Consider the following 16951-nt stretch of genomic DNA (forward strand, 5'->3'; position numbering starts at 1 on the left):
TTGCGTTATCAGAATGGCTCTAACGTGTATTTGAAGCATTTTTTTTTTTTTTTAGGATCGTCATTATTTTTTTTTTCTTGCACCTTTTTTTTCGCAATTGATTTTTCCTTTAATATAACAAAAATCAGTGAATTGAACTGTAATCCGTTTCGTTATCAGAATGGCTCTAACGTGTATTTGAAGCATTTTTGTTTTTTTTCAGGATCGTCATTTTTTTTTTCTTGCACCTTTTTTTTCGCAATTGATTTTTCCTTTAATATAACAAAAATCAGTGAATTGAACTGTAATCCGTTTCGTTATCAGAATGGCTCTAACGTGTATTTGAAGCATTTTTTTTTTTTTTAGGATCGTCATTTTTTTTCTTGCACCTTTTTTTTCGCAATTGATTTTTCCTTTAATATAACAAAAATCAGTGAATTGAACTGTAATCCGTTTCGTTATCAGAATGGCTCTAACGTGTATTTTAAGCATTTTTTTTTTTTTTTAGGATCGTCATTTTTTTTTTTCTTGCACCTTTTTTTTTCGCAATTGATTTTTCCTTTAATATAACAAAAATCAGTGAATTGAACTGTAATCCGTTTCGTTATCAGAATGGCTCTAACGTGTATTTTAAGCATTTTTTTTTTTTTAGGATCGTCATTTTTTTTTTCTTGCACCTTTTTTTTCGCAATTGATTTTTCCTTTAATATAACAAAAATCAGTGAATTGAACTGTAATCCGTTTCGTTATCAGAATGGCTCAAACGTGTATTTTAAGCATTTTTTTTTTATTTAGGATCGTCATTTTTTTTTCTTGCACCTTTTTTTTCGCAATTGATTTTTCCTTTAATATAACAAAAATCAGTGAATTGAACTGTAATCCGTTTCGTTATCAGAATGGCTCAAACGTGTATTTTAAGCATTTTTTATTTTTTCTATTTAGGATCGTCATTTTTTTTTTCTTGCACCTTTTTTTTCGCAATTGATTTTTCCTTTAATATAACAAAAATCAGTGAATTGAACTGTAATCCGTTTCGTTATCAGAATGGCTCAAACGTGTATTTTAAGCATTTTTTTTTTTTTAGGATCGTCATTTTTTTTTTCTTGCACCTTTTTTTTCGCAATTGATTTTTCCTTTAATATAACAAAAATCAGTGAATTGAACTGTAATCCGTTTCGTTATCAGAATGGCTCTAACGTGTATTTTAAGCATTTTTTTTTTTTTTTAGGATCGTCATTTTTTTTTTCTTGCACCTTTTTTTTCGCAATTGATTTTTCCTTTAATATAACAAAAATCAGTGAATTGAACTGTAATCCGTTTCGTTATCAGAATGGCTCTAACGTGTATTTTAAGCATTTTTTTTTTTTTTTTAGGATCGTCATTTTTTTTTTCTTGCACCTTTTTTTTCGCAATTGATTTTTCCTTTAATATAACAAAAATCAGTGAATTGAACTGTAATCCGTTTCGTTATCAGAATGGCTCAAACGTGTATTTTAAGCATTTTTTATTTTTTTTATTTAGGATCGTCATTTTTTTTTTCTTGCACCTTTTTTTCGCAATTGATTTTTCCTTTAATATAACAAAAATCAGTGAATTGAACTGTAATCCGTTTCGTTATCAGAATGGCTCTAACGTGTATTTTAAGCATTTTTTTTTTTTTTAGGATCGTCATTTTTTTTTTTCTTGCACCTTTTTTTTCGCAATTGATTTTTCCTTTAATATAACAAAAATCAGTGAATTGAACTGTAATCCGTTTCGTTATCAGAATGGCTCTAACGTGTATTTTAAGCATTTTTTTTTTTTTTTAGGATCGTCATTTGTATTTTTTTCTTGCACCTTTTTTTTCGCAATTGATTTTTCCTTTAATATAACAAAAATCAGTGAATTGAACTGTAATCCGTTTCGTTATCAGAATGGCTCTAACGTGTATTTGAAGCATTTTTTTTTTTTTTTAGGATCGTCATTATTTTTTTTTTCTTGCACCTTTTTTTTCGCAATTGATTTTCCTTTAATATAACAAAAATCAGTGAATTGAACTGTAATCCGTTTCGTTATCAGAATGGCTCAAACGTGTATTTTAAGCATTTTTTATTTTTTTTATATAGGATCGTCATTTTTTTTTCTTGCACCTTTTTTTTCGCAATTGATTTTTCCTTTAATATAACAAAAATCAGTGAATTGAACTGTAATCCGTTTCGTTATCAGAATGGCTCAAACGTGTATTTTAAGCATTTTTTTTTTTTAGGATCGTCATTTTTTTTTCTTGCACCTTTTTTTTCGCAATTGATTTTTCCTTTAATATAACAAAATCAGTGAATTGAACTGTAATCCGTTTCGTTATCAGAATGGCTCTAACGTGTATTTTAAGCATTTTTTTTTTTTTAGGATCGTCATTTTTTTTTCTTGCACCTTTTTTTTCGCAATTGATTTTCCTTTAATATAACAAAAATCAGTGAATTGAACTGTAATCCGTTTCGTTATCAGAATGGCTCTAACGTGTATTTTAAGCATTTTTTTTTTTTTAGGATCGTCATTTCTATTTTTTTCTTGCACCTTTTTTTTCGCAATTGATTTTTCCTTTAATATAACAAAAATCAGTGAATTGAACTGTAATCCGTTTCGTTATCAGAATGGCTCTAACGTGTATTTTAAGCATTTTTTTTTTTTTAGGATCGTCATTTCTATTTTTTTCTTGCACCTTTTTTTCGCAATTGATTTTTCCTTTAATATAACAAAAATCAGTGAATTGAACTGTAATCCGTTTCGTTATCAGAATGGCTCTAACGTGTATTTTAAGCATTTTTTTTTTTTTAGGATCGTCATTTTTTTTTTTTTCTTGCACCTTTTTTTTCGCAATTGATTTTTCCTTTAATATAACAAAAATCAGTGAATTGAACTGTAATCCGTTTCGTTATCAGAATGGCTCTAACGTGTATTTTAAGCATTTTTTTTTTTTTAGGATCGTCATTTTTTTTTTTCTTGCACCTTTTTTTTCGCAATTGATTTTTCCTTTAATATAACAAAAATCAGTGAATTGAACTGTAATCCGTTTCGTTATCAGAATGGCTCTAACGTGTATTTTAAGCATTTTTTTTTTTTTTAGGATCGTCATTTTTTTTTTCTTGCACCTTTTTTTTCGCAATTGATTTTTCCTTTAATATAACAAAAATCAGTGAATTGAACTGTAATCCGTTTCGTTATCAGAATGGCTCTAACGTGTATTTGAAGCATTTTTGTTTTTTTTTAGGATCGTCATTTTTTTTTCTTGCACCTTTTTTTTCGCAATTGATTTTTCCTTTAATATAACAAAAATCAGTGAATTGAACTGTAATCCGTTTCGTTATCAGAATGGCTCTAACGTGTATTTTAAGCATTTTTTTTTTTTAGGATCGTCATTTTTTTTTTTCTTGCACCTTTTTTTTCGCAATTGATTTTTCCTTTAATATAACAAAAATCAGTGAATTGAACTGTAATCCGTTTCGTTATCAGAATGGCTCTAACGTGTATTTTAAGCATTTTTTTTTTTTTTAGGATCGTCATTTTTTTTTTTCTTGCACCTTTTTTTCGCAATTGATTTTTCCTTTAATATAACAAAAATCAGTGAATTGAACTGTAATCCGTTTCGTTATCAGAATGGCTCTAACGTGTATTTTAAGCATTTTTTTTTTTTTTAGGATCGTCATTTGTTTTTTTTTCTTGCACCTTTTTTTTCGCAATTGATTTTTCCTTTAATATAACAAAAATCAGTGAATTGAACTGTAATCCGTTTCGTTATCAGAATGGCTCTAACGTGTATTTTAAGCATTTTTTTTTTTTTAGGATCGTCATTTTTTTTTTTCTTGCACCTTTTTTTTCGCAATTGATTTTTCCTTTAATATAACAAAAATCAGTGAATTGAACTGTAATCCGTTTCGTTATCAGAATGGCTCTAACGTGTATTTTAAGCATTTTTTTTTTTTTAGGATCGTCATTTCTATTTTTTTCTTGCACCTTTTTTTTCGCAATTGATTTTTCCTTTAATATAACAAAAATCAGTGAATTGAACTGTAATCCGTTTCGTTATCAGAATGGCTCTAACGTGTATTTTAAGCATTTTTTTTTTTTTTAGGATCGTCATTTTTTTTTCTTGCACCTTTTTTTTCGCAATTGATTTTTCCTTTAATATAACAAAAATCAGTGAATTGAACTGTAATCCGTTTCGTTATCAGAATGGCTCTAACGTGTATTTTAAGCATTTTTTTTTTTTTTAGGATCGTCATTTCTATTTTTTTCTTGCACCTTTTTTTTCGCAATTGATTTTTCCTTTAATATAACAAAAATCAGTGAATTGAACTGTAATCCGTTTCGTTATCAGAATGGCTCTAACGTGTATTTTAAGCAATTTTTTTTTTTTTAGGATCGTCATTTTTTTTTCTTGCACCTTTTTTTTCGCAATTGATTTTTCCTTTAATATAACAAAAATCAGTGAATTGAACTGTAATCCGTTTCGTTATCAGAATGGCTCTAACGTGTATTTTAAGCATTTTTTTTTTTTTAGGATCGTCATTTCTATTTTTTTCTTGCACCTTTTTTTTCGCAATTGATTTTTCCTTTAATATAACAAAAATCAGTGAATTGAACTGTAATCCGTTTCGTTATCAGAATGGCTCTAACGTGTATTTTAAGCATTTTTTTTTTTTTTTAGGATCGTCATTTTTTTTTTTCTTGCACCTTTTTTTTCGCAATTGATTTTTCCTTTAATATAACAAAAATCAGTGAATTGAACTGTAATCCGTTTCGTTATCAGAATGGCTCAAACGTGTATTTTAAGCATTTTTTTATTTTTTTATTTAGGATCGTCATTTTTTTTTTCTTGCACCTTTTTTTTCGCAATTGATTTTTCCTTTAATATAACAAAAATCAGTGAATTGAACTGTAATCCGTTTCGTTATCAGAATGGCTCTAACGTGTATTTTAAGCATTTTTTTTTTTTTAGGATCGTCATTTCTATTTTTTTCTTGCACCTTTTTTTTCGCAATTGATTTTTCCTTTAATATAACAAAAATCAGTGAATTGAACTGTAATCCGTTTCGTTATCAGAATGGCTCTAACGTGTATTTTAAGCATTTTTTTTTTTTTAGGATCGTCATTTCTATTTTTTTCTTGCACCTTTTTTTCGCAATTGATTTTTCCTTTAATATAACAAAAATCAGTGAATTGAACTGTAATCCGTTTCGTTATCAGAATGGCTCTAACGTGTATTTTAAGCATTTTTTTTTTTTTAGGATCGTCATTTCTATTTTTTTCTTGCACCTTTTTTTTCGCAATTGATTTTTCCTTTAATATAACAAAAATCAGTGAATTGAACTGTAATCCGTTTCGTTATCAGAATGGCTCTAACGTGTATTTTAAGCATTTTTTTTTTTTTTTAGGATCGTCATTTTTTTTTTCTTGCACCTTTTTTTTCGCAATTGATTTTTCCTTTAATATAACAAAAATCAGTGAATTGAACTGTAATCCGTTTCGTTATCAGAATGGCTCTAACGTGTATTTTAAGCATTTTTTTTTTTTTAGGATCGTCATTTTTTTTTCTTGCACCTTTTTTTTCGCAATTGATTTTTCCTTTAATATAACAAAAATCAGTGAATTGAACTGTAATCCGTTTCGTTATCAGAATGGCTCTAACGTGTATTTGAAGCATTTTTGTTTTTTTTTAGGATCGTCATTATTTTTTTTTTCTTGCACCTTTTTTTTCGCAATTGATTTTTCCTTTAATATAACAAAAATCAGTGAATTGAACTGTAATCCGTTTCGTTATCAGAATGGCTCTAACGTGTATTTGAAGCATTTTTTTTTTTTTAGGATCGTCATTTTTTTTCTTGCACCTTTTTTTTCGCAATTGATTTTTCCTTTAATATAACAAAAATCAGTGAATTGAACTGTAATCCGTTTCGTTATCAGAATGGCTCTAACGTGTATTTGAAGCATTTTTGTTTTTTTTCAGGATCGTCATTTTTTTTTTCTTGCACCTTTTTTTTCGCAATTGATTTTTCCTTTAATATAACAAAAATCAGTGAATTGAACTGTAATCCGTTTCGTTATCAGAATGGCTCTAACGTGTATTTTAAGCATTTTTTTTTTTTTTTAGGATCGTCATTTGTATTTTTTTTTTGCACCTTTTTTTTCGCAATTGATTTTTCCTTTAATATAACAAAAATCAGTGAATTGAACTGTAATCCGTTTCGTTATCAGAATGGCTCTAACGTGTATTTTAAGCATTTTTTTTTTTTTTTAGGATCGTCATTTCTATTTTTTTCTTGCACCTTTTTTTTCGCAATTGATTTTTCCTTTAATATAACAAAAATCAGTGAATTGAACTGTAATCCGTTTCGTTATCAGAATGGCTCTAACGTGTATTTTAAGCATTTTTTTTTTTTTTTAGGATCGTCATTTTTTTTTTTCTTGCACCTTTTTTTTCGCAATTGATTTTTCCTTTAATATAACAAAAATCAGTGAATTGAACTGTAATCCGTTTCGTTATCAGAATGGCTCTAACGTGTATTTGAAGCATTTTTTTTTTTTTTTTTAGGATCGTCATTTTTTTTTTTTTTGCACCTTTTTTTTCGCAATTGCTTTTTCCTTTAATATAACGAAATATTTACACATAAGAGACATTAAAATAACGAAACGGATTACAGTTAAATGCGCTGATTTCCGTTATATTAAAGGGAAAAGCAATTGCGAGAAAAAAGGTGGAAAAATAAAAAATGACGATCCTGAAAAAAAAAGCGAAAATGCTTAAAATACACGTTAGAGGCATTCTCATAACGAAAAGGATTACAGTTAATTGCGCTGATTTTCGTTATATTAAAGGAAAAAGCAATTGCGAGAAAAAAGGTGCAAGAAAAAAAAATGACAATACAGAAAAAAAATGCTTAAAATACACGTTAGAGGCATTCTGGTAACGAAACGGATTACAGTTAAATGCGCTGATTTTCGTTGTAATAAAGGAAAAAGCAATTGCGAGAAAAAAGGTGGAAGAAAAAAAATTCACGATACTGAAATAAAACCGAAAATGCTTAAAATACACGTTAGAGCCATTCTGATAACGAAACGAATTACAGTTAATTGTACTGATTTTTTGTTATATTAAAGGAAAAAGCAATTTCAAGAAAAAGGTGCAAGAAAAAAAAATGACGATCCTGAAAAAAAACGAAAATGATTAAAATACACGCGAGAAGCATTCTGATAACGAACCAGATTACAGTTAAATGCACAGATTTTTGTTATATTAAAGGAAAAAGCAATTGCGAGTAAAAAGGTGCATGAAAAAAATTAACGATCTTGAAAAAAAAACGAAAATGCTTAAAATACACGTTAGAGCCATTCTGATAACGAAACGGATTACAGTTAAATGCACTGATCAAAGGAAAAAGCAATTGCGAGAAAAAAGGTGTAAGAAAATAAAAGACGTTCCTGAAAAAAAGAAAATTATTAAAATGCACGTTAGAGGCATTCTTATAACGAAACGCGCTGATTTTCGTTATATTAAAGGAAAAAGCAATTGCGAGAAAAAAGGTGAAAAAAAATGACGATCTTGAAAAAAAAACGGAAATGACACGTTAGAGCCATTCTGATAACGAAACGAATTACAGTTATATGCACTGATTTTTATTTATTAAAGGAAAAAGTAATTCCGAGAAAAAAAGGTGCAAGAAAAAAAAATGACGATTCTGAAAAAAAAACCGTAAACGTAATATACGTTACGGCCATTCTGATAACGAAACGGATTACAGTTAAAAGCACTGATTTTTGTGATATTAAAGGAAAAAGCAATTGCGAGAAAAAAGGTGCAAGAAAAAAAAAGACGATCTTGAAAAAAAAAACGAAAATGCTTAAAATACACGTTTGAGCCATTCTGATAACGAAACGGATTACAGTTCAATTCACTGATTTTTGTTATATTAAAGGAAAAATCAATTGCGAAAAAAAGGTGCAAGAAAAAAAAATGACGATCCTAAATAAAAAAAATAAAAAATGCTTAAAATACACGTTTGAGCCATTCTGATAACGAAACGGATTACAGTTCAATTCACTGATTTTTGTTATATCAAAGGCAAAATCAATTGCGAAAAAAAAGGTGCAAGAAAAAAAAAATGACGATCCTAAAAAGAAAAAAAAAAAATGCTTAAAATACATGTTAGAGCCATTCTGATAACGGAACGGATTACAGTTAAATGCGCTTATTTTTGTTATATTTAAGGAAAATGTAATTGCGAGAAAAAAGGTGCAAGATAAAAATATGACGATCCTAAAAAAAAATAATAAAAATGCTTAAAATACAAGTTATACGCATTCTGATAACGAAACGGATTACAGTTAAATGCGCTGATATTCGTTATATTAAAGGAAAAAGCAATTACGAGAAAAAAGGTGTAAGAAAAAAAAATGACGATCCTGAAAAAAAAACCGAAATGCTTAAATTAAATACACGTTAGAGCCATTCTGATAACGAAACGGATTACAGTTAAATGCACTGATTTTTGTTATATTAAAGAAAAAAGCAATTGCGAGAAAAAAGGTGCAAGAAAAAAAAATAACGATCCTGAAAAAAAACCCGAAAATGCTTCAAATACACGTAAGAGGCATTCTGATAACGAAACGGATTACAGTTAAATGCGCTGATTTTCGTTATATTAAAGGAAAAACCAATTGCCTTTTCCTTTAATATAATGAAAATGAGCGTATCTAACTGTAATCCGTTTCATTATCAGAATGACTCTTACGTGTATTTTAGGCATTTTTGGCTTTTTTCAGGATCGTGCATTATTTTGCACCTTTTTTCTCACAATTGCGTTTTCCTTTAATATAACGAAAATCAGTGTATTTTACTGTAATCCGTTTCGTTATCAGAATAGCTCTAACGTGTATTTTAGGCATTTTTGGCGTTTTTTCAGGATCGTTTTTTATATTGCACTTTTTTTCTCGCAATTGCTTTTTCCTTTGATATAACGAAAATCAGCGCATTTAACTCTAATCCTTTTAATTATCAGAATGGCTCTAACGTGTATTTTAGGCATTTTTGGCTTTTTTCAGGATCAGGCATTTTTTTTTTCCCTTTTTTCTCGATATTGCTTTTTCTTTTGAAACGTTAGAGCCATACTGATAACGAAACGGAATACAGTTAAATGCGCTGATTTTCGTTATATTAAAAGAAAAAGCAATTGCGAGAAAAAAGGGTGGAAGAAAAAAAATGACGATCCTAAAAAAAAACGAAAATGCTTAAAATACACGTTAGAGCCATTCTGATAACGAAACGGATTACAGTTAAATGCGCTGATTTTCGTTATATTAAAGGAAAAAGCAATTGCGAGAAAAAAGGTGCAAGAAAAAAAAATGACGATCCTAAAAAAAAAAAACGAAAATGCTTAAAATACACGTTAGAGCCATTCTGATAACGAAACGGATTACAGTTAAATGCGCTGATTTTCGTTATATTAAAGGAAAAAGCAATTGCGAGAAAAAAGGTGCAAGAAAAAAAAAATGACGATCCTGAAAAAAAAAACGAAAATGCTTAAAATACACGTTAGAGGCATTTTGATAACGAAACGGATTACAGTTAAATGCACTGATTTTCGTTATATTAAAGGAAAAAGCAATTGCGAGAAAAAAGGTGCAAGAAAAAAAATGACGATCCTGAAAAAAACCCTAAAATGCTTAAAATACACGTTAGAGCCATTCTGATAACGAAACGGATTACAGTTAAATGCACTGATTTTTGTTATATTAAAGAAAAAAGCAATTGCGAGAAAAAAGGTGCAAGAAAAAAAAATGACGATCCTGAAAAAAAACCCGAAAATGCTTAAAATACACGTTAGAGCCATTCTGATAACGAAACGGATTACAGTTAAATGCACTGATTTTTGTTATATTAAAGGCTAACTGTAATCCAGAATGGCTCTTACGTGTAAATTATCAGAAACGTGTATTTTAGGCATTTTTGGCTTTTTTCAGATTCAGGCTTTTTTTTTTTTCCCTTTTTTCTCGATATTGCTTTTTCTTTTGAAACGTTAGAGCCATACTGATAACGCAACGGAATACAGTTAAATGCGCTGATTTTCGTTATATTAAAAGAAAAAGCAATTGCGAGAAAAAAGGGTGGAAGAAAAAAAATGACGATCCTAAAAAAAAACGAAAATGCTTAAAATACACGTTAGAGCCATTCTGATAACGAACCTGATTACAGTTAAATGCGCTGATTTTCGTTATATTAAAGGAAAAAGGAATTGCAAGAAAATAGGTACAAGATAAAAGAAATGACGATCCTGAAAAAAACCGAAAATGCTTAAAATACACGTTACAGGCATTTTGATAACGAAACGGATTACAGTTAAATGCACTGATTTTCATTATATTAAAGGAAAAAGCAATTGCGAGGAAAGAAGTGCAAGAAAAAAATAACGATCCTGAAAAAAAAAACGAAAATGCTTAATATACACGTTAGAGCCATTCTGATAACGAAACAGATTACAGTTAAATGCACTGATTTTTGTTATATTAAAGGAAAAAGCAATTTCGAGAAAACAGGTGCAAGAAAATAATAAATGACGATCCTGAAAAAAAACCTGCAAATGCTTAAAATACACATTAGAGCCATTCTGATAACAAAACGGATTACAGTTAAATGCACTGATTTTTGTTATATTAAAGGAAAAATCAATTGCGAGAAAAAAGGTGCAAGAGAAAAAAATGACGATCCTGAAAAAAAAAACGAAAATGCTTAAAATACAGGTTATAGACATTATGATAACGAAACGGATTACAGTTAAATGCACTGATTTTCGTTATATTAAAGGAAAAAGCAATTGCGAGAAAAAAAGTGTAAGAAAAAAAATGACGATCCTGAAAAACACCCGAAAATGCTTAAAATACACGTTAGAGGCATTCTGATAACGAAACGGATTACAGTTAAATGCGCTGATTTTCGTTATATTAGAGGAAAAAGCAATTTCGAGAAAAAAAGTACAAGAAAAACAATGACGATCCTGAAAATAACCCGAAAATGCTTAAAATACACGTTAGAGGCATTCTGATAACGAAACGGATTACAGTTAAATGCACTGATTTTTGTTATATTAAAGGAAAAAGCAATTGCAATAAAAAACGTGCAAGAAAAAAAATGATCCTGAAAAAAAAACGAAAATGTTTAAAATACACGTTAGAGGTATTCTGATAACGAAACGGATTACAGTTATATGCGCTGATTTTCGTTATATTAAAGGAAAAAGCAATTGCTAGAAAAAAGGTGCAAGAAAAAAAAATGACGATCCTGAAAAAAAACACGAAAATCCTTAAAATACAAGTTAGAGGCATTCTCATAACTAAACGTATTACAGTTAAATATGCTGATTTTCGTTATATTAAAGGAAAAAGGAATTGCGAGAAAAAAGGTGCAAGTAAAAAAAAATGACGATTCTGAAAAAAAAACACGAAAATCCTTAAATTACAGTTAAGTGCAATGATTTTTGTTATATTAAAGGAAAAAGCAATTGCGAGAAAAAAGGTGCAAGAAAAAAAAAGACGATCCTGAAAAAAAACCCTGAAAATCCTTAAAATACACGTTACAGCCATTCTGATAACGAAACGGATTATAGTTAAATGCGCTGATTTTTATTATATTAAAGTAAAAAGCAATTGGGAGAAAAAAGGTGCAAGAAAAAAAAATGACGATCTTGAAAAAAGACCGATAAGGCTTAAAATACACGTTTGAGGTATTCTGATAACGAAATGGATTACTGTTCAATGTGCTGATTTTCGTTATATTGAAAGAAAAAGAAATTGCGAGAAAAAAGGTGCAACAAAAAAAAATGACGATCCTGAAAAAAACCTAAAATGCTTAAAATACACGTTACAGGCAATCTGATAACGAAATAGATTACAGTTAAATGCGCTGATTTTCGTTATATTAAAGGAAAAAGCAGTTGCGAGGAAAAATGGTGCAAGAAAAAAAAAAATTACGATTATGAAAAAAAAAACGAAAATGCTTAAAATAAATGTTAGAGGCATTCTGATAACGAAACAGATTACAGTTAAATGCGCAGATTTTCGTTATATTAAAGGAAAAAGCAATTGCAAGAAAAAAAGTTAAAGAAAAGAAAATGACGATCCTGAAAAAAAACGAAAATGCTTAAAATACACGTTAGAGGCATTCTGATAACGAAACGGATTACAATTAGATGCACTTATTTTTGTTATATTAAAGAAAAAAGCAATTGCGTGAAAAAAGGTACAAGAAAAAAAATGATCCTGAAAAAAAAAAAACGAAAATGCTTAAAATACACGTTCTAGGAATTCTGATAACGAAACGGATTACAATTAAATTTACTTATTTTTGTTATATTAAAGAAAAAAGCAATTGCATGAAAAAAAGGTGCAAGAAAAAAAATGACAATCCTGAAAAAAAAGCTTAGGCCTTCTGATAACGAAACGGATTATAGTTAAATGTGCTGATTTTCGTTATATTAAAGGAAAAAGCAATTGCGAGAAAAAAAGTGCAAAAAAAAATGACGATCCTGAAAAAAAAACGAAAATACTTAGAATACTCGTTAGAGCAATTCTGATAACAAAACGGATTACAGTTAAATGCACTGATTTTTATTATATTAAAAAAAATGACGATCCTGAAAAAAACGAAAATGCTTAAATTACACGTTAGAGGCATTCTGATAACGAAACGGATTATAGTTAAATGCACTGATTTTTGTTATATTATAGGAAAAAGCATTTGCGAGAAAAAAAGGTGCAATAAAAAAAAGACAATCATAAAAATAAACGAAAATTCTTAAAATAGACGTTAGAGCCATTCTGATAACGAAACGGATTAATGTTAAATCCACTGATTTTTGTTATATTAAAGGAAAAAGCAATTGCAAGAAAAAATGTGCAAGAAAAAAAAATGACGATCCTAAAAAAAAAAACGAAAATGCTTAAAATACACGTTAGAGGCATTCTGATAACGAAACGAATTACAGTTAAATTAGCTGATTTTCGTTATATTAACGGAAAAAGTAATTGTGAGAAAAAAGTTGCAAGAAAAGAAAATGACGATCCTGAAAAAAAAAAATGCTTAAAATACACGTTAAAGTCATTTTGATAACGAAACGGATTAATATTAAATGCAATTATTTTTGTTATATTAAAGAAAAAAGCAATTGCAAGAAAAAAGGTGCAAGAAAAAAAATGACGAATCTGAAAAAAAAAACGGAAATGCTTAAAATACACGTTAGAGCCATTCTGATAACGAAACGGATTAAAGTTAAATGCACTGATTTTTGTTATATTAAAGAAAAAAGCAATTGCGAGAAAAAAGGTGAAAGAAAAAAAATGACGATCCTGGAAAAAAAACCCGAAGATGCTTAAAATACACGTTAGAGCCATTCTGATAACGAAACGGATTAGAGATAAAAGCACTGATTTTTGTTATATTAAAGGAAAAAGCAATAGCGAGAAAAAAGGTGGAAGAAAAAAAAATGAAGATCCTGAAAAAAAAAAAATCCTTAAAATACACGTTAGAGGCACTCTGATAACGAAACGGATTACTGTTAAATGCACTGAATTTTGTTATATTAAAGGAAAAAGCAATTGCGAGAAAAAAAAGGTGAAAGAAAACAAAATGACGATCCAGAAAAAAACGAAAATCATTAAAAAACACGTTAGAGCCATTCTGATAACGAAATGGATTACAGTTAAATGCATTGATTTTTTTTTATATTAAAGGAAAAAGCAATTGCGAGAAAAAAGGTGCAAGAAAAAAAACGACGATCCTAAATAAAAAAAAAACGAAAATCCTTAAAATACACGTTAAAGGCATTCTGATAACGAAACGGATTATAGTTAAATGGGCTGATTTTTGTTATATTAAAGGAAAAAGCAATTCCGAGAAAAAAAGGTGAAAGAAAACAAAATGACGATCCAGAAAAAAAACGAAAATCATTAAAAAACACGTTAGAGCCATTCTTATAACGAAACAGATTACAGTTAAATGCGTTGATTTTCGTTATAGAAAAGGAAAAAGCAATTCAGAGAAAAATGGTGCAAGTCAAAAAAAATTACAATCCTAAAAAAAAACGAAAATGCTTAAAATACAAGTTAGAGCCATTCTGATAACGAAACAGATTACAGTTAAATGCACTGATTTTTGTTATATTAAAGGTAAAAGCAATTGCGAGAAAAAAGGTGCAAGAAATAAATGACGAAACAGATTACAGTTAAATGCACTGATTTTCGTTATATTAAAAGAAAAAGAAAATGCGATAAAAAAGGTGCAAGAAAAAAAAATGATCCCGAAAACAACCAGAAAATGCTTAAAATACACGTTAGAGGCATTCTGATAACGAAACGGATTACAGTTCCATGTGCTGATTTTTTTTATATTAAAGAAAAAAGCAATTGCAAGAGAAAAGGTGCAAGAAAAAAAATGACAATCTTGAAAAAAAAAACGAAAATGCTTCAAATACACGTTAGAGGCATTCTGATAACGAAACGGATTAAAATTAAATGCGCTGATTTTCGTTATATTAAAGGAAAAAGCAATTGCAAGAAAAAAGGTGCAAAAAAATCCTGAAAATCCTGAAAAAACCCGAAAATGCTTAAAAAACACGTTAGAACCATTCTGATAACAAAACAGATTACAGTTAAATGCACTGATTTTTATTATATAAAAAGAAAAAGCAATTGCGAGAAGAAAGTGCAAGAAAAAAAATGACGATCTTGAAAAAGACCCCGAAAATGATTAAAATACACGTTAGAAGCATTCAGATAACGAAATGGATTACAGTTAAATACACTGATTTTTGTTCTATTAAAGGAAAAGGCAATTGCGAGAAAAAAGGTGCAAGAAAAAAAAAATGACGATCCCGAAAAAAAACGAGAATGCTTAAAATACACGTTAGAGCCATTCTGATAACGAAATGGAATATAGTAAATGCACTGATTTTCGTTATATTAAAGGAAAAAGATATTGTGAGAAAAATGGTGCAAGAAAAAAAAATGACGATCCTGAAAACAACCCGAAAATGCTTAAAATACACGTTAGAGGCATTCTGATAACGAAACGGATTACAGTTAAATGCGCTGATTTTCGTTGTATTAAAGGAAAAAGCATTTGCGAGAAAAAAAGTGAGAGAAAAAAAATGACAATCCTGGAAAAAAAACCCGAAAATGCTTAAAATACACGTTAGAGCCATTCTGTTAACGAAACGGATTACAGTTAAATGCACTGATTTTTATTATATAAAAAGAAAAAGCAATTGCGAGAAAAAAATGCAAGAAAAAAATTACGATCCTGAAAAAGACCCCGAAAATGCTTAAAATACACGTTAGAAGCATTCAGATAACGAAACGGATTACTGATTTTCGTTATTTTAAAAGAAAAAGCAATTGCGAGAAAAAAAAGGTGCAAGAAAACAAAATGACGATCCTGAAAAAAAGAAAATCCTTAAAAAACAAGTTAGAGCCATTCTGATAACGAAACGGATTACAGTTAAATGGGCTGAATTTTCTTATATTAAAGAAAAAATCAATTGCGAGAAAAAAGGGCGAAAAAAAATGACGATCCTGAAAAAAAAAAAATGCTTAAAATACAAGTTAGAGCCATCCTGATAACGTAACGGATTACAGTTAAATGCGCTGATTTTCGTTATATTAAAGGGAAAAGCAATTGCGAGAAAAAAGGTGCAAGAAAAAAGATTACGATCCTGAAAATGCTTAAAATACACCTTAGAGGCATTCTGATAACGAAACGGATTATAGTTAAATGCGCTGATTTTCGTTTTATTAAAGGAAAAGGCAATTGTGAGAAAAAAGGTAAAAGAAAAAAAAATTACGATCCCGAAAAAAACGGAAAATGCTAAAAATACACGTTAGAGGCATTCTGATAAAGAAACGGATTACAGTTAAATGCACTGAATTTCGTTTTCTTAAAGGAAAAAGCAATTGCGAGAAAAAAGGTGCAAAAAAAATGACGATCCCGAAAAAAACGAGAATGCTTAAAATACACGTTAGAACCATTCTGATAACGAAACGGATTACAGTTAAATGCACTGATTTTCGTTATATTAAAGGAAAAAGCAATTGCGAGAAAAGAGGTGCAAGAAAAAAAATAACGATCCTGAAATAGACCCGAAAATGCTTAAAATACACGAAACAGATTACAGTTAAATCCACTCTTTTCTTATATTAAAGGAAAAAGTTATTGTGAGAAAAAAGGTGCAAGAAAATAATAAATGACGATCCTGAAAAAATACTGAAAATGCTTAAAATACACGTTAGAGCCATTCTGATAACGAAACAGATTCAAGTTAAATGCACTGATTTTCGTTATATTAAAGGAAAAAGCAATTGCGAGAAAAAAAGGTGCAAGAAAAAAAAAAATGACGATCCAGAAGAAAACCCTAAAATCCTTAAACACACGTAAGACGCATTCTGATAACGAAACGGATTACAGTTAAGTGAGCTGATTTTCGTTATATTAAAGAAAAAAGTAATTGCGAGAAAAAAAGTGCAAGAAAAAAAATGACGATCCTGAAAAAAAAAACGAAAATGCTTAAAATACACGTTAGAGGCATTCTGATAACGAAACAGATTCAAGTTAAATGCGCTGATTTTCGTTATATTAAAGGAAAAAGCAATTGCGATAAAAAAGGTGCAAGAAAAAAAAATGATCCTGAAAAAAAAACGAAAATCCTTAAAATACACGTTAGAGCCATTCTGATAACGAAATGGATTACAGTTTAATGCACTGATTTTTGTTATATTAAAGGAAAAAGCAAATGCGAGAAAAAAGGTGCAAGGAGAAAAAAATGACGATCTTGAAAAAAAACGAAAATCCTTAAAATACACGTTAGAGATATTCTGATAACAAAACCGATTACAGATAAATGCGCTGATTTTCATTATATTAAAGGAAAAAACAATTGTGAGAAAAAAGGTGCAA

The sequence above is a fragment of the Penaeus japonicus genome, unplaced genomic scaffold (genome assembly GCF_977035675.1).
Source record: "Penaeus japonicus unplaced genomic scaffold, GWHDUDI00000001_assembly GWHDUDI00000014, whole genome shotgun sequence".
NCBI lineage: Eukaryota > Metazoa > Arthropoda > Malacostraca > Decapoda > Penaeidae > Penaeus > Penaeus japonicus.